This window comes from Dromaius novaehollandiae, chromosome 1, assembly GCF_036370855.1.
Source record: "Dromaius novaehollandiae isolate bDroNov1 chromosome 1, bDroNov1.hap1, whole genome shotgun sequence".
NCBI lineage: Eukaryota > Metazoa > Chordata > Aves > Casuariiformes > Dromaiidae > Dromaius > Dromaius novaehollandiae.
This window is the reverse complement of record NC_088098.1, coordinates 41,718,600-41,741,430: the sequence shown is the minus strand read 5'-3', so window position 1 is coordinate 41,741,430 and position 22,831 is coordinate 41,718,600.

The window sequence follows — 22,831 nt, the reverse complement described above, 5'->3', positions numbered from 1 at the left end:
AATGCAGAAGACAGTAGTATGTATTTGCATGTATTACTATATACGTACAAGTGTTTCCAGGAAGAAAGACCAGCTCTCTCTCACTAATCTCTAGGATTCATCAACGACACAGGGGGGCTTAGCTCCGTACGCCTCCTATCTGCTCCTGCCTTTTTCAAGGCAGTAACATCTTGTGACTACTGGTAGCAGGTCTCATGCTCATGCATGGCTGTTTACCCTTTACCCAAAGACAAAATATTTGCAGCCCAGAATAGATGATAATTGCATTCTGCATCTCTGTCTCATCTCTGAGCGTAGGGACTCTTTTTGCAGAATGCTTGTGGGTCTTTGTAATGGTACTTATTCAAGGCAAAATGTGGCCTTTCCCATGGGCCACTGTGCGCAGTGATGAGAAGCAGCTCTTTATGGGGGCTACAATCCCAGATGCATGTGGGTGACAAGAGAAGACAGCACAGCTCATGTTGTTCAGGTCCTCCCTGTTCCCTCCCAGTCCTTGTCCCAGCACAAAACTATATTAATAAAGTCCATTTACAGTGGCCTGGAATGGGCATAGCCTATGGGGACATCAGTTGGACTTTTCTCATGTAGATATTCAAAGGTGGTATGGTTTTGACAACCTAGCTCTGCTTAGACTTTTAACATCTGCTAAAGGATCATGAACCTCCCTTGAAATGTCAGTTCTGACTGTGAAGAACAAACTACTCAAAATAAACAGTCTATATTAACAGTGTTTACACAGTGGATCAAAAGGATATATTTTTGCTGCATCAAAAGGGAACATAGCATTAGGCTGTGACTTTTCAGGATGCCAGTTCCTAAGGTTTCACATTCATTGTCATGGGTTGATAGTTTTGCCAGCTGGAAAGGAAAATATTTGCACATTTTTTCTTGAGGCTGTACAAATAATTCTGTTAGAGACCTGGATTATATTTGTATAGAGCCTGGGCCAGTAATACCCACGCTACAACTTTATTCTCTATACAAACTAAATGCTGCCTCACTGGAAATTAACAATGGCTTTTGTTTGACAGGTGACAGACCTTTCATGAGACGGGCTATAGGAACATTCGCAAATGTTTAAGGAACAAAGGCATAAATTTCTCAGCTCGGTGTTACTTTTTCATATATGACAAAGCAGTTGATATAAGTTTGAGTGTCAGCTGATCATCTGAAACATCAAGTGAATATTTCATTAGCATGCATTGCCCTTTCTGTATACACCTTTTTGTATAAGAAAAAATAACTAGTAATATAGCTGTAAAAGTATTGTAAAAATGCATTGTTCTAGCACGATGATTTAACAAGTCCTGTTCTTGGCTAAGTAAAGCCCAATTCAGAGCACAGGGTGGAGTAAGAAGATCTATTTGTTCATAGTAAACTAATATATTCTAATAAACCAATACTAATCTTGAAGTAACATTCAAATTTGCTTTTATAAGTTGATGTGACATTCAGATGACATCAATACGCCTCTGCACTGGTAACTATGGTTCTTACAGCTGACGATTAGTTTAGACACACTCTGTAAGTAACATACTTTGTTCAGAGTGCGCAAATTTGGACTTTCTTGGACTCCTTCAGCAGTTTGTAAGAAATTGTGCAGAGAGCCTTGCCTCCCTCACTTTCAGCTTTTATTATGATTAAAGAGAGAGTCTTTTCTAGAGCTGCTGGAGGTTGCTCCCCAGACTTCTGTGTCATGTGATGACATTTACACCTAACATAAATCTCTGACAATTCTTCTGACTGCATGGTAAGAGAAAGGTAGTATGGGGTCTTCAGGAAGGAGGGAAGCAGGGAGTGCACTGCCAAGAGCAATATAAGTATAGAGAGCTAGGAGAACTGTGCTTGCAGTTTATACAAGCACATACCAGTCCATGAGGACTCTCCTCATATCTTGATGTGTGAAAGGTAATAAAAACAATATTTCTCTCACGTCATGTGCCCTAGACATGTAGCATTCAGTTAATCCACTCATCTTCATTCACTTAAATCCTTGCTAATATTAAGTGTCATCATCCACTCCTGTATCAATAAAGGTTTGAGGCAACTTCTACAACTCCTTTTCAATTGGCATAGGCATCTCTGATTGTCCAGTATCTAATATGGGAATCTGATTCATGACCAACAGTAATGTTGACACTGTACATTGCAAAGCACCCTTAGGAGCAACTATTCATGGCAACTATTGAGACCAAAACTCAGGCATCTCCACAGCTCTTAACAACAGCCTGAAATCAGCCTGAATTCATGTCACTTAGATGTTGGTCTGTTCTTGCTGCAGATGTCATTAGGGCCTCAGGGCTCCTGCAGGGAAAACTCTGAGTTCTCTCTTCTGCCTGATATCATCAGGGAAAAAGATAGATTTAGTAGCTAGAGGCTGCACAGGGTTCAGGTGTGCTGATGCAGCAGGTATACATGCCTTGGAGGACTCTGTAGGCACTATAGGCACCCAATATTTTCCTTCCCAGAATATTAGAGTGGTCTGGATTCAGCCCCAAGGGCAGTCCTGCAGATATATATGAGGGCAGCATGTTCAGCCTCAAGCTTGCCTTCTGATACTAACTTCGGTGCCTTGTAGCTCTTAACAAGGGCTCTGTTAGTACACTCCTACATAATAGAAATTCCAAATTTAATAACGATTTTTGAACACAGTCCAGGGCATAAAGGGATAAGTAATTCTACACCTTGTTTGCCATTTTGTTATTGTTTTAAATGTGCATAGTCGAAGTTCAGAGCTCCTGTGTGCTAAGTACAGGACAAAGTAACATAGAAAATGGTTTCCAACCTAAGTGTCTGAGAGTCGGGTGAAAGACAAAACTAGCATAAGTGTCAGTGGGATGATGAAGGGAGGTTAGCAAAAACAAAATTTCTGTTACTTTCTGTGAATATTATTAAAAAGCTGACTTAAAGTGTGCCAGTATTAGCTGAATTCTGTGTGTTTGTGAGTTGAGGGGATTAAGCTGGTGGGGCAAAGACATGCAGTGCTGCGCTACTGTTTAAACTCATCAGACCATATATCTAGAGAGGAAAAAAAAACCCACAACCCTAAATTACTTGCTTAAATGAACCTTTTAAAGAGATAGTGGTGTATAAGAAACCCTGAAGGATTTGGGAAGCTTATCAGTCACTATGCAGACTTACTTGTTTCTGCTCCATGTCTCAAGCTTCATTCAAAGGGTTGGAATTCGTTTTCATCTATTGCGCTATGTTTTAACCATAGACTGTCAAAGCTGACAGGTCCAAAATATGTTCCCAATCTTGAAAATGCATCTTCTGGTGTTTTTTTTTCAGAAACAATTTTGAAAGGTTTTTATCAATAGCCCTGAAATAACTCTGACAGGCTTTAAAACAGTTAGGAAATGCTAGCTCCTTGGTGGGGAGGCAACCATTCAATAAACCCGGGAGATGGCTTCACTCCAAGCAACCAAAAGATCAGCAACTCAATCTTTAGGCATTTTTTTTTAATCACTACTGGCACTATACAGACAAATATCATGCCCTCTGGGCACTTCAGGAACCAGAAAGTTTGTCAGTTTAATTCTCTGTTGTTTCACTAAACCCCACTGAGAGAGTGGAGTACAAGGAAGGCCAGGCATGAATATGCATTATCTCGAAACCCACATTCTGGACTGAGCATGTCTGACCACCCTGCAAAACTGCCCAAGAGATTCAGACTGTCAGGGACTATTATAGAAGAGTTAATAGTGAAGAAAATTATATGGGACTTTAAAATTATTTCAGAATCTTTATGACTAGATCATAGGTCAGACTGTAAGCCTAGGCAAGCACAAAAAGAAAAGGTATCCCATATGGCTCTGCAAGCGTCTTACTGCGCAGCGGCACAGTGCTGCATAGCCACTCATTTTTAAGCAAAATTTGCAGGAAAGGAAGGGTGAGAAATGGATGGTGTCAACCTTCTATGTCTCCAATGTGCTGAACGGTGCAGATGACCTGAGGAATGCATCATAATTAATGACAGTAGAATTCATGAGCCTGAAGCGATAAAGAAGCAAAGTGGGATTGCAGTGTAGGAGCGTGAAACTATTTCTAAGATGGTACAGCTTTTGCACCACATTTTGCTTGGGGCTGTGCCAAAGGACACACCAAACCTTTGTTGAAAGGTAGCAGTAGTTCCAAAATGTGAGGAGATAAAAATATGAGAGGGAAAACAGAATCCTCATCAAGAATTTATTGCACTTCAGGAATAATAACTAACACCCATTCTGATTTCTTTTGTCTAATAACTAAAAGGCTTTTTTTCCTTTCTATTGTCTTACATCTTACATCTTTTTAGTTTGGAGAGACATTTTGTATTTCTCACCCTCTACTTTTCCTAGAGGAATTAAACATTTTAGTTTTCCATATATATTCACTTGAATTTAATAGATAGATAGAATTTCATCAGCTAGGAGTATCACTCTTGGAAGACCCAGTTTCTGTGCCTTTTTTAAGGGATTGGAGTCCTCTACCCAGATTTTATCATATATTCTGTACTCTATAGATTGCCGTGGTACACGAGGGCAGTCCTGCTCAGTAGAAGCACCCAACCTACAATTCCTGAAGTACAGCAGCCCCTTAGAAAGGTATGATTCAAACACTGGAATTAAGGTCGATTTCATTTTGATCCACCAAATAGGAACAAAGTGCTCCAAGTTAGAAGTGCTTGAACATAACACTGTGTTTACAACCATTTAAAGAAAAAAACAATATAAATTATTTTAAAATTTCTAAAACTTTCTGTTCCATAAAAAGATTAAGTATGAAAAAATATGAGAAAGCAATTTTTTCTCATGTCATGAAATATAGAAGGTATAAGTTTCAACAGACTTTGAAAGAAGTATCAACCGTTGTATCATATTATCCCTTTAGAAAACTTTCAGCAGAGATTTCCCATTAAAATATCCTCAAAAGACCATCCCAAAGGGATGTCTATGGAGGAAAAAACAGTTTCTCTAATCTCATTGTCCCTAATCTATTTTCTCTAAGAAGTTTACACTATTCTTAACTATGACTTCTGAAGGAATAGGAACATGGAGATGGTACTGAAAAGGCTATTTATAGTTTCTAATACTTTTTACTACAGAAGGAGTATATATCCTCTAGAAACACTAGAAATAATAGACTATGTTTTATAAGCTGTTTATGGCAATGTCCAAAACAAGCATTGTTAATATTTTATTATTGAGAAGTTTAATTCAGAGTAACCAAAGCAGAAGCGAATTAAAAATCCTATTCTTTCTTTTCTCCAGATTATGTTTAAATATTCCTGACTGTTAGATGCAAGTGTGATTTCTTCCATATGAGCTAACACGCAACGAAACAACAAAGGTTAATTAAAGACACGAAAGGAATGGAGAATTTGAATTTCCTTCCTTAAATTAGCCTAGTTCTTGCCAAGTCCTGTATTTGTTTTATTCATTTACTGGTATTTCCTCTGCTTTCTGGCACTGGGGGCACCAGAATGGAACCAAAGTGGCACCATCTAGACATCGATGTGAAATGACACCAACTGCAACATGGTCACACTGAAGCACAGGGTAACTGGAAAGCAGATTTTCACACTTTCCCTGATACTATTAACTTTCAGCCACAAAAGACAATCAACATTTTCATTAGTTTTGTTAAACTACAACCTATTTCCTTCTTAATGTCCACTGAAGTGCAATGAGCATTTTTGCAGGTTTTTTTAAGTGTCTGTTTCCCAAAGCTTAATTTAAATTGATGTCAAACCCATTAGGAATGTATTTCCTGCTTTAATGGCAAGTTAGAGGCTTTTTTAACCTTCCTTTTCTGTAATTCCACTTTCTTCTGAACATTGTAATTAGTTACTGCTTCTAATTATTAATCCTCTGACATATGAAAATCTGTTTTTTGAAGAAATATTTGTTAGGAAATTCTAGCATTCTTGAGATCAGCGTTCAGGACTCCAGCCTGTGAATTTTGAATATCTTTGTAGCTGAAAATGGCAACAATTGCTGTCAACCCCTTGTGCTACATTAACCCATATAATGTGACAGATTGCAAAGACAGTAGATGCTTTATAGGTTAGTGAAAAATCAATGGCAGAACTCCCTTTGCCTCTGACGTGACTGAAATATCACACATATAGAGCAGTCTAGGAAACACATTTTATCTGGGAGTAGAAAAACAGATTGCAAAATTTCTTATCCTTTTGAGAAAGCTAAAAGTTTCTGTTTCTGATGAAGGAAAGGTCTTCGAAAACCAAAGAATAGTATCTTGTTCTTCATTTGATCTTACATGTTCAAAATACGCTTTTCTCTTTTCTCTGTAGGAAGTTGTCTCCATATATATGACTTACTTTTAATATTTGAACAAGACTGATATTAGACATTTTCTTATTGTTTGCGTGGAATAATAAAATATGCAAACAAAATTCTTTTCAAAGTACTACTTCTCTTGAAACACATCTTGGTATAGTGCAGAAGGTTGAAATTGGCAAAAATGGGCAAGTGCTGTATTCTCAGAGGCTTCAATAAGGTTTTATTCACTTCTACAGTGTGGCTGGTATATTGCGTATTTTTTAATTAATTCATCCACTTTGATAAAAAGACAGCTTTGAGACTGATTACTTTCTTCTCCAAGTACGCGGCAGATAAATTATCAGTGAGCTTGCAGCAAACTCAGATAAAGACATGATTATACATCCAGCCTGAAAAGAACTGTGTCCACGTCAAAATCATTTCCAAAACAGTGCAAGAGTCTTTCTTCAAATAATAACTTTATGATGAAGTACACAACATAGTGTTATGTTAGATCAAATCAGATGATTGGAAGAAACAGTAATACAAACTCCAGTCACCACATAAAATCATCTGAAAATTGCATTTAGTAATTACCAAAACAAAAGAAACAATAAATTTAAATAATCAGGAAAGAAATTTGTGATAAATACTAAAGCCAAGTTCATAGATGAGCGCCACTTTCAGAGTTAGGTTATTTAACTATTCTGTTTTAAAATTGTCTTTTACATAAATATTGCAACTTTTATTACTGAAGCTATGCTTTTATGTTATCATTTGATACACAAAATGTTTTGATCACAAATAAACAATCACTTGACTTTTAACTTTGAATCTGTTGCAAATAAAGTATGGAAAGAGTCTATTTAATATCATCCTACTCTCATTAACATAATTATTATTCCATTTAAGAGTAGTAATTGTAATAACTTTGAGTACCATGGCAAAGTGAAATGATAATTCCTGTTATTAGATTTGAATCATAGGTCCTTGTGGTTTGTTTTCATTATGATTTGTTGTGTTTGCACTGCCTTTCTCCTTTATAGCCTGTGTGGGATCCATTACATTGATGGAGATAAGGAAATGAGAATTGGAAAATCTTTATTTAATCAATTATTGATGATCAATCTTGTAGAGTTTTATGAAAGCTAAATTCTTTTTTTTTGAAACTCCATGCTCAAAATAAGTTTTCATCGTAAAGTTTTAATTTCAGAATATATTGTAGTGGGAAACTATAACTTAGGATATGTATACCGTTTGTGGTCATTTATGCAGGTATTGCTAATTCACTGTGCTTATATAAATTGGTCTGACACAAATAATGCATTTTGCTTTTCACAGATTCCAGTACTGAGGGAAAAAAAATTGGTCAGAACTCTTCCACAGCTTTTGGTACCGTCCTCACCAATCTTGGCTTTTCCAGCCAAATAATTGATCTCACATTATTATAATTTACTTGTACATCAGAAACTTTATACATGCAAAAATGAAGGTATGTCATCCTCAGTAACTGTTTTTTAAGTCTCATTGGTAGTGTTCTTGCACATTTCAGTCTTCTGAGATGAGCAAATGGATAAGCAAACCAGCCACAGCTTTCTTCCACACCACCTTTCTAGCAAACAGAGAAATGTATAAGATGTTTGCAAAACTTCAATATGCAGCCTAACTATTTTAACTGGTATTATATTAAGTTTGCTTCTGAAATAACGTTCCTCTCTTTTATTCTGTTTAGATTCCTGTGTTGAGTGAAACTATGGCTAACCCACAATGCATGTCCACGTGTAAACTGAAAAATTGTTGAAAACAGAGCCTGGAAATGTTTATGAAAACCTTTACATATTTTGAAGTGAGATTCCTAACTCATAGTTAGTATGCCTCAGATCATAATGGAAACTCAAGTTCAATGTGCAATCTGTTCATTTATCTGAAAAATATAGTATTTACAACAGTAATTTATAACAAGAGACCATCACTCTTAAATACGAATCATATTTTCTCTTACAAGTGTTATTTATTCTTAAAGACATAAAATACACAGCTATTTAAAATAAAAATGATCTAAATAATAAACATAACTAATGTGTCACTACCCTACGATATAAAAATTTAATGAACACTTTTGCATCATTCTTTGGAGGAGATTGGTTTAAAAAGACCATGTCAAAAACAGAGATCTGGTTTGGACAGACAATTCTTTACTGCATACTGTCTTGCAGGAAGCATATAGGCAATTTCTCTTCACTGCTCAGTTCATTGCTTAAATTCAAACCAAGCAGTAAAAACATTCATTTCTTCATGTGAACCACTGTGCAAATCACTGAACTGAAGAAAAGTTGAGCGAGCGATGCAGAAAAGACAGAATTTGTCTTAGAGATGAGGGCTAAGATCAATAGCTTAAGATATATGCAGCTAAAAGCATATTGCAAATTTAGGTTGCATCACCCCTATGCATTTCCAGTCTGGGGAAAACTGTATCACTTTCCCAGGCAGAATTTCAGAGTGCTGGAGGGTTTCATAATCGTCGTGTGGATGAGCAGGGAAGCAGCAGATCAAAACGATATAAGTACCATAAACCACTGTGACATGGTGGGGAACTGGGACAGGAGGAGCAGGGATGGCGGTGTAATCCTCTTTTTTGTAACTCTGCTGACATTAGAGATTGTGTCTGTGGCGGAGTAGAAAATGGCCATAATAAAGGTCCAAATCAAGGCCACAAAATCTCTTTATCCCAAGTCTCATGTTAGGCTTCAGTTAATGGCATGACTTTCCTTAACACAGAGTCGCCAGGGAGGCACACCACCTGGAGAGCAAAAAGAGGCAGGGACAGCACTTGATTAGTAAAGTTATCTTAAAACTTTTTTAGGTATTAGAAGGAAATAAAGATGCTAGGAATTTCTACTGCTTAGCACAGAATAATTCAGACGTTTGCTCTTTTACTGAAGCAGTAGCTTTACTGCAGGAACATGATGCAGAAGGGATAAGACTCTCTGTGCTTAATATGCAAGAGGCATCAGCAAGAGTGCTCCTGACATGCCTTAGCTTAATGAGGTACGTGGTAAACTGTCTGCAAGAGTAACTTCAAGGCAAAGTTTGTTTTTTGTGGCATACCTCCTTCCAGCAGAAAGATGAGTCCAGTACTGCCTGAGCAGCCTGTTCCTGTAAATTTTTTTTTTCCAATATCTTTCTCTACTGAGTCAATAGATCACATATCTCCTTTGGGATCCTCTTTCCTTTAAATTATCTCTCTCCAGGAGACAAACTGCGTGTGTCTTCTTGAAAGGATATGCACAATCTTCTTTCTAATTTCAGCCTGTTTTTTAATGATTGATTAGAAAAACAACCAAAATAAATAACTCACTGATAAGGTTTTCCTATTAAAAGGACCTCCAAAAAATGATGAATGGGCCAGAGTCAGAATTCAGTAGCTTGAGTGCATTTCCTTCATTAATCATTTCTATTTGCATTACTATTTGAAAGAATTGCACAGAAAAATGTGAAGGAAATATAATGCTTTGTTCAAAGGAAATATAAAGCTTTTCTTCACTTGTTTTCTTCTCTGTTGTCAACATTATTAACTATAGCTATCTGAGACTCTTCTGAAACATTTAAAACGTTTATTAATTAAACTATTTTGATGATTCATTTATTAGGAAAAAAATCTTTATCAAAACCAAGTGCAGAATGTGTGTCTACCAGCTGCAGGAATGGCTGACAATTTTTTTGTCTAACATTGCTGCATCTGAGCAAGTAAGATGCTACATGGTTTTTGTTCTGAAGTTAGTATCTTTGCCAGGTGCTGCATTACACCATGTGGACGTGTCAGCTCAGGCTGATGTGCCTTTACCTCACTCTGTTTTACGATGGAGATGTGCCCAGAGCAGCCGACAGCCCACTGGCATTGCCAAGACTCAGTCAGAGCAGTGATTTGATCCCAGCCCTCCCATACCACACGGGGTGGACAGGGTGAAGCTTGCTTTCTAAATATACATTTTGACAAAAATATTTTGAATTATTAGAATATTTTAGATTATTTATACTAGACGCAGTACTTCAAAGTATATTTTATACTCTTCGTTGTTGAACTGTGGCCAAATAGGAAAAGCATTTTTATTCTATGAAGACGTCTAAATAAAGTCTTCAGAAACAAAATTCTTACTTATGTTGTTACATAAATTGCTAAGCACACAATGTTTCAGCTACTTATATAGTTGCGGTATGTGCTTGCAAATTCAGTGTTCTGACTTTCTTCAGAAAGTCATGAAAGCAACAATTGATCATTAAGGGTTAGCCTGAGAGCTCAGCTTCTGTTGCTAACCTCAATAAACCTGTTTAATTAAGAAAGGAATGCAGCACCGCTTCAAAGCCGAAGGTATCATTGGCTTCAAGCATCAATCATGTTTTTAAAAACAAATTTTAGTTTGAAATATTGGTAGTCAGCTCTCACCCTGGTGAGACTATATTTTGCCTAAAATAATTATAACAGTGGTCCCTGGAAAAGAATACATAAAGTGTTTTTGCTCCTTCCTAAAGTATGATCTTCGCAGAGATCACCCAGCAATCCATGCCTCCATATATAAATTCAATTGGCACCAAAGTTTTCCCAGCCTGGAAGAACAGTAGAATACTGCAGTCAATAGGCATTGTAAACTCATAATGTAGTATCATTGTCAGTAATTTATACATGTGTATATTTATGTATTCTAATCCCTTTTCCATATACGTATTTTCCAGAAAAAGTCTTCTTTAATACCTCTTATCAAATATGAAAATAACTTCTCTTAAAAATAGAAATAGCTTGTAAGAACAAAACAAACAATACCCTAACCTCACAAACAAAACGACCTGCAAAACCCACACCTAAACTTAGCAGCTCTGTGGTGCACTTCCACAAAAGGATATTCTGCATAGCCATACTCGGCTCACGGGCAGAGCCATCCCTGCGAGGCTGCGCTTCCCCGCGTGCTCAAAGCGGCATTACCGGGCCCTGCAGCTGCAAGGAGCATCTCTGCCCTCCGCCTGCCCGCGTGCTTCTGCCTCTGCGCCGCTGCCTTCCTCGTGCCAGCGCAGGGATTCGTGCAGCCAAGCAGTGTGCCCCAGCAGTGAACTTACGCGTCTTCAAATCAGCCTTGTTGAAAAGCAAAGACAGTTAATTTATAAGTGTATTTCAGGAAATATAATCTGATCTGCCATCCTAAAGGTTCTGGCCCATGCTGAAACATATTATCTCTGATTTTGGTTTGATCTTTCAAAATGCTGATTTGGTCATTCTTTAATTATTCAAACATTTTTTTTTTCCCCTAAAAAAATACTTAAAAGCTCATTCTTATATTTTCACTACATGACTACTGGTACTCCTTTATTTAAAGCATTGCTTTTTTTCCTTCCATTTCACTCAGCTCTTATTCAAGTCCTTATATATTGTCCAACCTTATCTCTATTAAAACACCATGAGAACAGAAAGAGTAAATCCATTCGTTACGTTTTAGTGAGAGATGAAGTATAAATTAATGAATGACCGAGTATCTGCAGTGTGTTCATTCCTGGGTGGCCACTGCCCCCTTGATAAGAGACCAAATTTAAAAGTGAGGATTTTGGAATATCCTTGTCCTTTTTTCTGGTATACAAGTTGCGGCAACTTTTCTAGTGTAAAGAAAAAAATTGCTGCATTACCACTGTCAAACTCTGCTAAAGGCTCACTGCAATTTGGTGTAACGGTTGTGAATGGGAAAGTGGAAAGAGAACAATTTGAGAAAAATCTCCATTTATTCAAAGTTCAGGATTAGAACAGTTACAGGACTTTAAAATTAAGAAGTGGGTTATATAGTGTAATATAGAATAAAAGGGCTAACTTCAAATTTATAGGAGCATATTTAAAAACAAAGCAAAAGTAATGTTTCAGAAACCCACAAGTCATTCGGACTATTCACCATGAAAAATGAATCCTACCCTTCTTGCAACTTCCACAAGCACCTCTTTATCTTAAAGAGACCTGTAATACTGCATGGTTTCCATTTCCTTTTATTGCAGTAGTATTGATTTCCATTAGTACTAATTATCCTTTTCAGTGCCTTGCTTCAGACTCCTAATACTTGTTGTAATGGAAGTTGCATACATTAACTCCCGTCTGAATGGGGAGAGCAAATTGTAAGATCTTTGGGGCAAGAATTATTCCCTCCTTTTCTATCTAAACAGTCCCTAAGTGAAATGAGCCTCTCTCATCTCGGTCAGAGGCTCATAAGCATTGCTGTAGTAAAAACGTGAAGGCCGACAGGCCATTGCCAGTTGCTATTTAATGTAGCCAACGTGGTGCAGAGGGAATTGTAAGTTCCTAGTTGGGACCACTAGAAAATTAAATTGGGAGCAGAGACACGACATTGTAAGTTGGTCCCTGTAATAACTACATCAACAGATTTTATTGTGCATCCTTCCTCAGCATTGTTGTCCAAAACTTTACAAAAAAGGCATTATATTATGTTGTATTTACTCCTCTGAAATTTAATGTAAGAATAATTGAATTCGCGCTCTTGCTGTGACTTGTGTTTTAGAATTTACTCAGTTCCTGCAACATTACATAATAAATACTTACATGTAAAATAGGTAAATGTATTATATTTTACATTTAGCCTCAGAGCAAAGTAAAAATTTCAAAACCAACAATTCCCAGAGCCTTCGCCTTTAAAAAACATACAATCTAAAAAACAATTTTAATTAATGTTGATGAACATTTATGTTCAGATTCTGAAGAGTAAGCAGTAACATTAATAATTTCTGAGGATGCATGGTAATAAGTAGGGTTAGAGGAACACCATGTTATAGTATTATCTTAATCACAGTGCGAAGAAAATTTATTTCAGCTGATCTGTATAATAGCTACGGGAAGCAGGTCACAGATCTCCTATTATTTAATCTGCAGCCACTTGATATTGAATATAATGCATATGTGTCTGTGTGTGTGTGTGTGTGTGTGTGCGCATATGCATGTACACATAGATATTTAGAGTAGAGCCACCATTTGATCATCTGGCAGTGTTGTGCAAAAGAGAGAAAACTTTCGTAACTGTGCTTACTCCTACTTGAAGGCCACTTACTGAATTGCAAACTCAGAAATGAAATGCTGCAGGGGTGGTGGGAGCGAGAGCGAAACAAGGCACAAGCAGCAAGTCTAAGCTTTCAGTCTGGTAATTAAGCTCTTACAGCTATATCCACAACCACATATTACTACTCTATTTAGCACTGAATAAAACAGGCCACATGTCACAACAGATTCAGCAGAGGCCATAGCGCAAAAGAGCAACTTGAAAACAAGACAGGCCTTAGGAAACAACTTTTGCTCCAGCTGAAATCATTTCTCAGTGAGTTGGGCCAAACTTCGTGGCTTGAGCCCTTTGATAAATGCCTGCAGCAGCTGGAACGGAGAAATTCAGCTTGTCCTAAATTCAATTGTCCAGTGTGGAGGTCTCCGCCGGAGCATCAGGCTCCTGTGTTGGTCGGCAGAGATTCGTTCCTCGGCTGGGCAGCCCCAGCAGCAGCAGCCCCGCACCCAGGGCCACCCCACTGCTGTTGCTGACCAGGATGGGACCTGACCGGCCAGCTCTTTTTTATACATTTTTTCATATATACATTACAAAAAGGCCCCTATCTTAAACCAATGTTCAGATGGAGTAAGTAAGCACACAAACATTAGAAAAATCCTGAGTTACTAACTCCTGTCATTAATTGACTCCTTCTATACAGATCTAGGACAGTTCAGGCTTTGATTATAAGGCCTCATCATATTTATTTTAGGTAGCTGCTTGCATCATTTGCTTAATAAGCAGCTATTCAGTATGATTTTTTTCCTGCTCGTTTGACCTGCAGTCCCATGCCCTATTTAGCACACATCTTATCTTCCACATTTTCTATTGAAATGGCTATTGTTCGCCTCTCTGCAAAGGACCCTAACTTTCTGAATGTAAGCAAGCTTGGCTGTATGGGGAAGTACCCTGCTACTGGGCCACCGGGAAATAAAGTAATGGAAGAGTCACTGAATTCAAGAGAAAATATCATTTTGTGATTTCACGGCTTGCCCGTCCCCTTAATGAATGAATCCTGGGTTTCATCCTCAGCTGCTGGAATATTTCATGTCTTTTATCCCATGACTAATTACTATAAAAAACAAAAATAGTGCCTCCAGTAGTCTTAGTCCAAACCTTTTCTTTCTAGTTATAGATCTTGATTTGATAAGCTTTATGGATGGTTTTTTAGATATGCTTAATGTTGTTGCTTTGTTTCCTAGATTTTTTTCTCTCCACAAGAAAATGCTATTAAATTCTGCTGGGACGACTTAGAAATTTCTATCACGACAGTACGTCCAATTCAGAATAGACTAAATTTTGTAAAAACAAAATTTACTGAGAATATTATTTTAACTCTAATACACATCCCCAGGCTAGGACAATATGCTGATGGGATTGTTAAAGTTGTTAAATATGATGACCGTATAAAGTTGAGACTTCAAGCTTTACAGGATGGCAGAAATAGCAACTAATTTTAGCTGTATGCACTACTGGCAGCTCTGGTAGTGGAATGGTACACCTGGGAGGATGTCTATTTCTATAGGGAAACTAAAATTTAGAAACAACTATCTATTAACAAACAAAAATTTTGTATGTTTCTATTCTAAGTAGATATTTTGCACATGCTTACAAATACATGTGCACATACACCGTTTCCTTTCAGCAGAAAAGAAAGATTAATCTTTAAGCAAATTAATAGAACACTGATGCTTTCTTATACTTCTGTTTTTCATGATACTTGCACGATGCTAGTATTTATCCTTTAAAACCAATATAAAAGGAGCACCTCAAAAATCTATTTCCCTACAATATAGCCAATATAATCTAAGCAAATTTCATGAGGCTGACATGTTTCTAATGCTTTTTGGAACAACTAGCGCTAGAACAAAAAGTAGAGAGGCTTTTCTTGATTTACCAGAAAGGATCAAGAAATAGCTATGAAGGGTCACAAATTAGACTGACTGCAGGAAAATTATGTTCAACAACATCCAGTGATTGCACTAAAATGATTTTTCATGAGGCTAAATTTAAAATGGATTTTCTAAGACTCAAGGAATAAGTACAGAAGCGCTACTGGGTAAGAACGAGTGCGGGAAAATTATTTTCAGCAATGAGCAATGATTGGACTAGAAAACAATTCCTCATGACAGTAAATTAAAAAAGAGCATTTCTTTTACATTTAGATTGAGATTGAGGGGCTACTGAATGTCTTCTGTGAAAATAAGTATTTGGGTCACAAAATTGTAGGGTATCTCTGTCAATGCTATAAAAAGGATGAGAGCTTTTCTTCCAAGCCCAAATTTCCATGTATAATCTATTTAGCATTCAGTGATACCTCATTATCATCATGGCATAAATGAAGTGGAGTGATCTAGTAGTGTGGTTTGCATTATCCTATTCCATGATTCCTGACCCTAAACTTAATGCAGTTTAGCATAGCTGCATTGCTACCACATTTAACAACTTGTGTTGAGGTCTTTGCCTTCCTGCTTCTTCCAGCACTGATTTATAGTTATACAGTAAAACATCGCTAATTAACACCTCACTCATCCCCTAAACCCTGCACATTGCAAACACACAAAAATGATCTCACCGTGCTTTTCAGCAAAGATTTAGTAACAAATATGGTACTAAGAAACAGAACTTATGTAGTCTATTGTAAATATGATTATAAGTTAAATATTTACTTATCAGTTACACAAACAAGTCTGTGTCACTTTCAATTTTCCTTTTTAGTTTTCTTTTTATTCCTACTAAACTATAAAATTCAGAGATTCTAAAGTTATCCTTCAATCTTCAATGCACAATAATAAAACTCCACCACTTTGTAAAACCTGTTGGCATATTTTCTGTTTTTATTTTCCAGATAAAGTAACTTGCCTTTTCTACCACCATATGCAGAAAACAATGGGAAGATCCTATTAATATGAAAACTACCTGACAATCTAAACAGTTGCCTCTTTTCCATAAAAATAATTGAGAATTCTTTAATGCTCTGATTATAGCTGATTAGACTAATCAGAAATATGAATAATGAAAGCATTAATAATCAAATAATTAATAATCAGATCTTTCAAAGCAAAAACAATTCCTATATGATATCAATATGTATTTTGAGATTCCTGTCTAAGCAGTAAAAATCTCTTTTACTAAAGGGACGTAATTCTTTATGTCCCGCCTATCACTTTTGCCTCATAAACAAGCCATGAAGTGAATGTAAATGTTCCTTTACAGAATCAAAGTGCTGCAAAGTTGTTTTAGCGAACTTAGTAATGAGACCCATGATTTTAAAAATAGCTGCTGCCTCTGAGGAATTCTGTTAGTGCTCATTGTATAATGAGTGTATTTGCATTAATTTTCCATGGAAGGAGAGTATGGGTATTAACTTTTGGTCAGTTTTGACAATGTGTGTCTTGCTCTGTGGGAATTTCATCAGAGAGATATCTCACATATAAGCAGAAAATTTTGTGAATTCTTTATAAATTAAACGTTTGGCTGAATGGATAGTGCCAATACACTAAAACTTTCTCCTGCTTTTTCTGTCTTTTGCTTTTTTTTCCTTCTTTTTCCAAATAGAGATAGGTTTTTGACAAGAGAGAGTTTCAAATCATTTTAGGGTATGTTAATGAAATGTATGTTGTTTAACTACATACCATTCTAAAAAAAAATTAGGGAGATTATATTACATTTCATAACACCTTTTCTCAGTATACCCTGTTCCCAGGATGCATCTGGCTACTTTTGCAAAGCACACAGATGCTTTTCAAATCCATCTCTAGTACTAAATTCATAGTTAAAAATAAGCATACACTGAAGCGCTTTCATAGAGATATATTTGAATATCTTTTTGAAGTGAACATATAGTTATATGCTTTACTGACAATTTACATCTAGCAATGTTTTCTTTTAGGTCACAAACTATGGCAAAACACTAAACATGATAGCAATTCTTTGATGCTAATAACTTTCTAAAGTGCTTATAGTTAGTCATGTGCTTATATATGTTTACTTGGATTATTCATTGTATTTGGTGTGAGAGAAATAAAATGTTTCTTTAGAATTAGGAGGAAAATGGACCAATTCAGTATAACCATTTGCAGTAGAGATATTGACTAAAAAATCTGAAATAAAAAAAGAAACAGTTATTAATTAAAATTAGAAGTTCCATCAGGAAAGAGTAAGCTGGAGAAAAAAATGGAGGAATGATAGGTAGATACTTCTTAATCATATGAAGAACAATATTCAACCAAAGTTGATCCGACTGGCTCAGACAGGAAAGGAAAGGATTATTCTTATTTAACTTTAGTTAAATAAGCTATTCAGTGAAAAAAATAGATACTTGAAAGGTGTGATTCATCCCACCCTGATACCCAAAGTAGATCAGATAAACAGTGCTTTTATTGACTGCCATCACTACTGAGAAAATGTAGAAAAATGACACAAATGTAAATGCTGGCTTTGTCAACATCTATAGCAAGGTGAAATGAATCCCACCCAAAGCTTTTTGTGTTGGCCCTTAGGAGCAAACACCTCCCGATGCTAAAATGTGAATGTCTGAAATGGACAGAGAGAAAGAAAAGGTGAATTCCTGAAAACAGTTGGACATGACACACTGACTATAAATAAATCATTTAAAGAAGTTTCAGAATTATTTAAGCAAGTCTAAACTGTGGCCTTATTTTCAATATATGAATGTTTTTATTTTGAAATAAAATCTAATGTTTGTCTACCTTTTTTTGAGAGGGGGAGTGTACAATAGACTAAAAGTATAGTGAAAATATCACAAAATCCCACTATTTAATAAAAAACAAACAAGGCAAAGTTCTCTCGCATGTGAGACTTCTTGACAATAGCTGTTCCCCTATCTGCATGGCAGCTGTAAACAATTCCAAGTCTTGGGTCCGTTCTCTAGAAATCATCCATTACTTACCTGCCTCCACATGCAGCAAACTTTTGAGTCCACATAAATAATAAAGATTTCACAGGATTTGAGGATAGATAGAGACAATGTTCTTATATATAAATAATATTCTTTAGTTTCTCCAACTAGCTTCTGCAGTCTTCATCTTAAATTTGCTGAGGTTAACCTCTTTTGAATATCTGAAGTGCACTTGAAGGACAGCAGCTCCACTGCTCCTCCTCCCTCAGAGATAACAAATATAGAAAACTCATGCCTCCCTCTCTCAGTCAGCAGTGAGTAAAACCTCAGAGACAACTGAACTTATATGGTGAAAGCCAGCCCCCATTTCCCGTATGGACAAGATGCAGACAAAGACAGTTTTGCTAGCTCTTTCACTGAAAATGGTAAATAAGTGACAAAGAGCTGTGGGTAAATTTTGCAGAGCCCTCCTCCCTCTCCTTGCACATTGCAGAGCATTCAGGAAGAATGAGGAACAAGACATTTCTTCATTATAATCACTACAGAAGAAGCTGTGAAGTGTCCTTCTTTCCCAGGGCTATTTTACCTGCAAGACCATGGGTGCCTCATGAGAATAATCTTTCTTGTACCGCTAATCATTTTTTTCTAGGTGTTCTTACTCCTCCCTTTCATTGTTCAGCTGCATATATGTTTAGAAAGTGAAAGACCAGAGCTGTAAAGTAAATTAAATAACTAATATTGAGTATGAGAGGGAGTTTATATCATTTTCTTAATTGGTTCATAAGAGAAATCAAAGCAGAAAGGGAATTATCTGTCCAATCCCACAGACAATCTTCTGCCAAAAATTGTAGAACTGGTAAGGATACTGGATTCTTCATGGTATAAAAAGAAGCAGTATATGGTGCTCATTTTAGCTTTCATATCTCTGCCTACAAGTCAGTAGGCAGATAAGTATTTCAGAATCCATGATTGAGATCTGTCATTACAGCTCTATCTTTCAACAATTTCAGAATATAAAAATGTCTCCTGGAGAACTACTCATGATCTCTGTTGGGAGAATCACAAAGACAGCCTTTATTTTTTGCTTCAAGTAGTGTCTTCAGTAGTTCTCCTGCATTCAAACAACTTCTACCAAGTATTTACAAGTAATACCATTTAGCTGAAAGAAACCCTTTTGTTTGACAGCTTTCCCACAAGATTACGCGTGGCCCAAGAGCTACCATTAAAATCCCTACAAAACAAGTCTGTAAGTGAAAAAAGGAAAGACTACCTACAACCTCCAGAATGCTCCATCCTCTATGTTGTGATCTACTACCTAAGACAAGAGGGAGGAGAAAGAAAATAACATCTGATTTGCCAAATATTGGCACATTTCTAAGAAAATCTCTGACTTGGCTCCATTGCCACCGAATTTCACATATGTGTACGGGGCACAGCTTGCTTTGCTTCTGGGCAGCAAACACAGCAACACAGTACGTAAAAATCTTGGTCTTTACCCGTCTCCACATTCACCCAGAGCACCACATTCTCGGGGTTATCTGTCAGTCCTCTGGTATTGGTGAGGAAAAACTGATTATGGGTACAGACACCAGACACCATATGAGAAGATATACATGGACTCATTTGAATATCACACTTGCTTCTCCATTTCAAGTAAATGAGACTTTGGAAACATGGTACATATGCAAGCGCTAAGACAACAATGTAGTATGTGTCCTGGGAAGAAGCTATCTCAGGGAAATTCAGAATTTGCCTTCTCTTAAACACCATCTTAGCACTAAAGGGTGCAGACTGGAACAACTAAACTCTTAGGGCATCACAGGTTAGAAATTGTTTGATGCGTTTTACATTCGGATCCAATTGCAAAGTTAAAAGAGCTTTATTGCATGACACAGCTAAAAGTAGGGACTGTTTTAGATATTGGCTAAAGGCTTTGCTCATATCTTCCTTCCTTCACCCAAAGTAAAGTTAGTAAAAAAGGATTGTGAAGGCACAAGCCCCAGTGATTACAATTGGAATTGCATTAGCCCTCAGGTCTTTGTTTTGATTCTTGATATAAATGTAATTGAAAACCCTTCTCTGCAACATACTCTTGAAACACAGTAGAACAGAGATCAATCCTGAAATCAGTCTAGTGTTTGAAAGAGGAATGGTAGTTGCTTGCTCTAAAAGAATACATGCATTTGCTCCTCTCGCAGAATATGGTGAAAGAAAAGCTGTTTCTTTGTTGTCCAAGAGGTATTCTTGTTGGAGTCTCAGTTCTCATATTCATGATAGTTTTCCCTAGGAAATAACTAGAGTTCCACCCTAAAGCTTACATAGTCTTCCTCATATACCATGAAACAATGTAACTATGTATAAAAGAAGTAGGGACAGAGTCACATTTAAGAGATAATGTGTTAGACCAATTTACAAGCAATGCTTACATATATATAGGATTGAAAATATTAAAGAAAACTGCATTTCTTTATTATAGTAATGAGTATGCATGTGAAGCCATTTAACATATAAGATCAGTAACTTTTCATTTCTTTTTGAGAATTACTGCCTGCATTAAACATCTAGAAGAATTAAACATCATAATTATCTCTGAGAATTGTAGGAATGATTAACTTTAAAAAAAATTAATCTAACATCAAAATCATAAGAAATAAGAGGAAATAAAGTACAGTCATATGCTGCATTTTTCCAACTAAGGTTTCTTTAAACAACCTCATTTCTTATTTAGAATGAGGCTAACATGTAGCAAATAACATTTCTTTATCGTTGCTTACTATGCATACTGTTGAAAAGCTTTGCTTTGCTGTTTTATGTGTTCATTACGATTACATCATTCTGCTTTCCAGTTCTTCTTCCTTTTCTTCCTGTTACAAGCAAACAAAACTAACTTCAATTTTTAAATATTATTGACTCGGCCTTGAAAAATCAGCCTATTATCCAGCCTTGTTTACCTGAATTGTTGAAATAAATTAATAACTTGTACATTAGAAAGTAAGTGTATAATGAAATAAATTTAAAAATTGTATAAGTTGAGGTGAATTTATAAATCTAAGCATCCAAAGAAAACAAACTGTGTATTTGTCCAGAGCCTTCAAGAGTACTGTATATGCCACGGGTATTCAGTGGCACAGGCATAATGCTCATCCTTACTCTATATGCCTTTAAAAAATCAGAAACTTTGTGGGTGAGAAGATTGTATCCAGCTATGAGGCAACGTACAAGAGACTACAAAGACTTCCTTCCCAGTATGCTCAGGCACTAGGGAAGCAGCCTTCTCTAGCATATCACCTCATGCGGCACATTCAGGAGGACAGTGAGCTAGTTGCCTTAAATTCCTTTCAGCCCTGCTAATTAAGTGGGCTCCTTCCTCGCTCTTTACCAATAAATGACCACGTTCCACGTTCTGCTAGGAAGGCTCGTGGAGATGCAGGACATGGCAGAATCTTGCCTTTCCTGGGAATTTCATTCTGGGGACCAAAAGCCTTTCTAAGATTAGTCATCAGCTAAACTCTACTATTTTATTTTCATTCCTGTTTCTTGGCAACTGGATATTATTTTAAAATATTAAGAAGCCCTTCCACGCTACAGATTTGTCAGCTCAGTGCAGTCTTAAGTCCGTATTCTATAAAACAAAATAAGGGACTTACAGCGATACAAGCAATGCTATAGAATATACAGCTCCTAGTACAAGCTCAGTCTTCTCATGTTTTCAGTCTAAAATGCACAAAAACCGTATTATAATAAGAACTTGAAACTATTGTATTCTTCAAAGTGCAATTTAAAAGAGTATTTCAGTGTGTTCTGTCATTCTATTAAAGTTACGTCTAAATGTTCTGCTTAATGGTAAAAATAAGCTTTGGACAGAAGCTACAGAATTCTTTAAGATATCTGAAATTGCAGAAGGATCTGGAGTAAATTAATAAAGTCTGAATGGAGTTTTCTTGGTAGCTTGGGATAGAATGAGAATTTCAGTATCTTCTATTAGCCTTTTCAGAATAGCTTTCCAGTTTTCCAGGGAACCTAATGTAAATTTGGTATTAATAAGAGATATCAGAATTGCAAATAATATGAATTTTCTAAAGGGGCAATGATGGTACTGGCACATCAGATATTATAAATAGCCCATCATGTTTTCCAAGTTGGTACATATTTTTATGCAGCTTTCAGTTATTTCTTCTCCATATTATTTTTAATTGCTATTTAAAGAATGAAAAAGCTAGTAAATAAGCCAGAAAGTGTTACATGTAAAGGCATAAGATTTCTCATTATAAGTTAGACAGCTGAGGTATTCAATTTGTATTGTTACCATAGGTCTAGAAATGTGCTGAAGGTTCAGAATATATAAGCTGTAGTCTTTCAGACATAAGAGAGTATTGCTCACCCAGTGTGTTCAGTAGGAGAAGTACTTAGAGCGCAGTATAAGCTCTTTTTTCAATCTGTATTTCTTTGCAGTTTTCTAGGACACTGATATTAATGAAAGGGTGCATGGGAACTAAAAAGCGATATTTCAGGGTAGTCTGTCTATTCTTTTTGCAGTATGCTGAGAAGGGGGAGAGGGAGAAAACATAATGTTGAGGTCAGTCTTTTGAAAAACAGCTCGAGTAACATATTTTCCACTTTCTGATGGAACCTAAGGT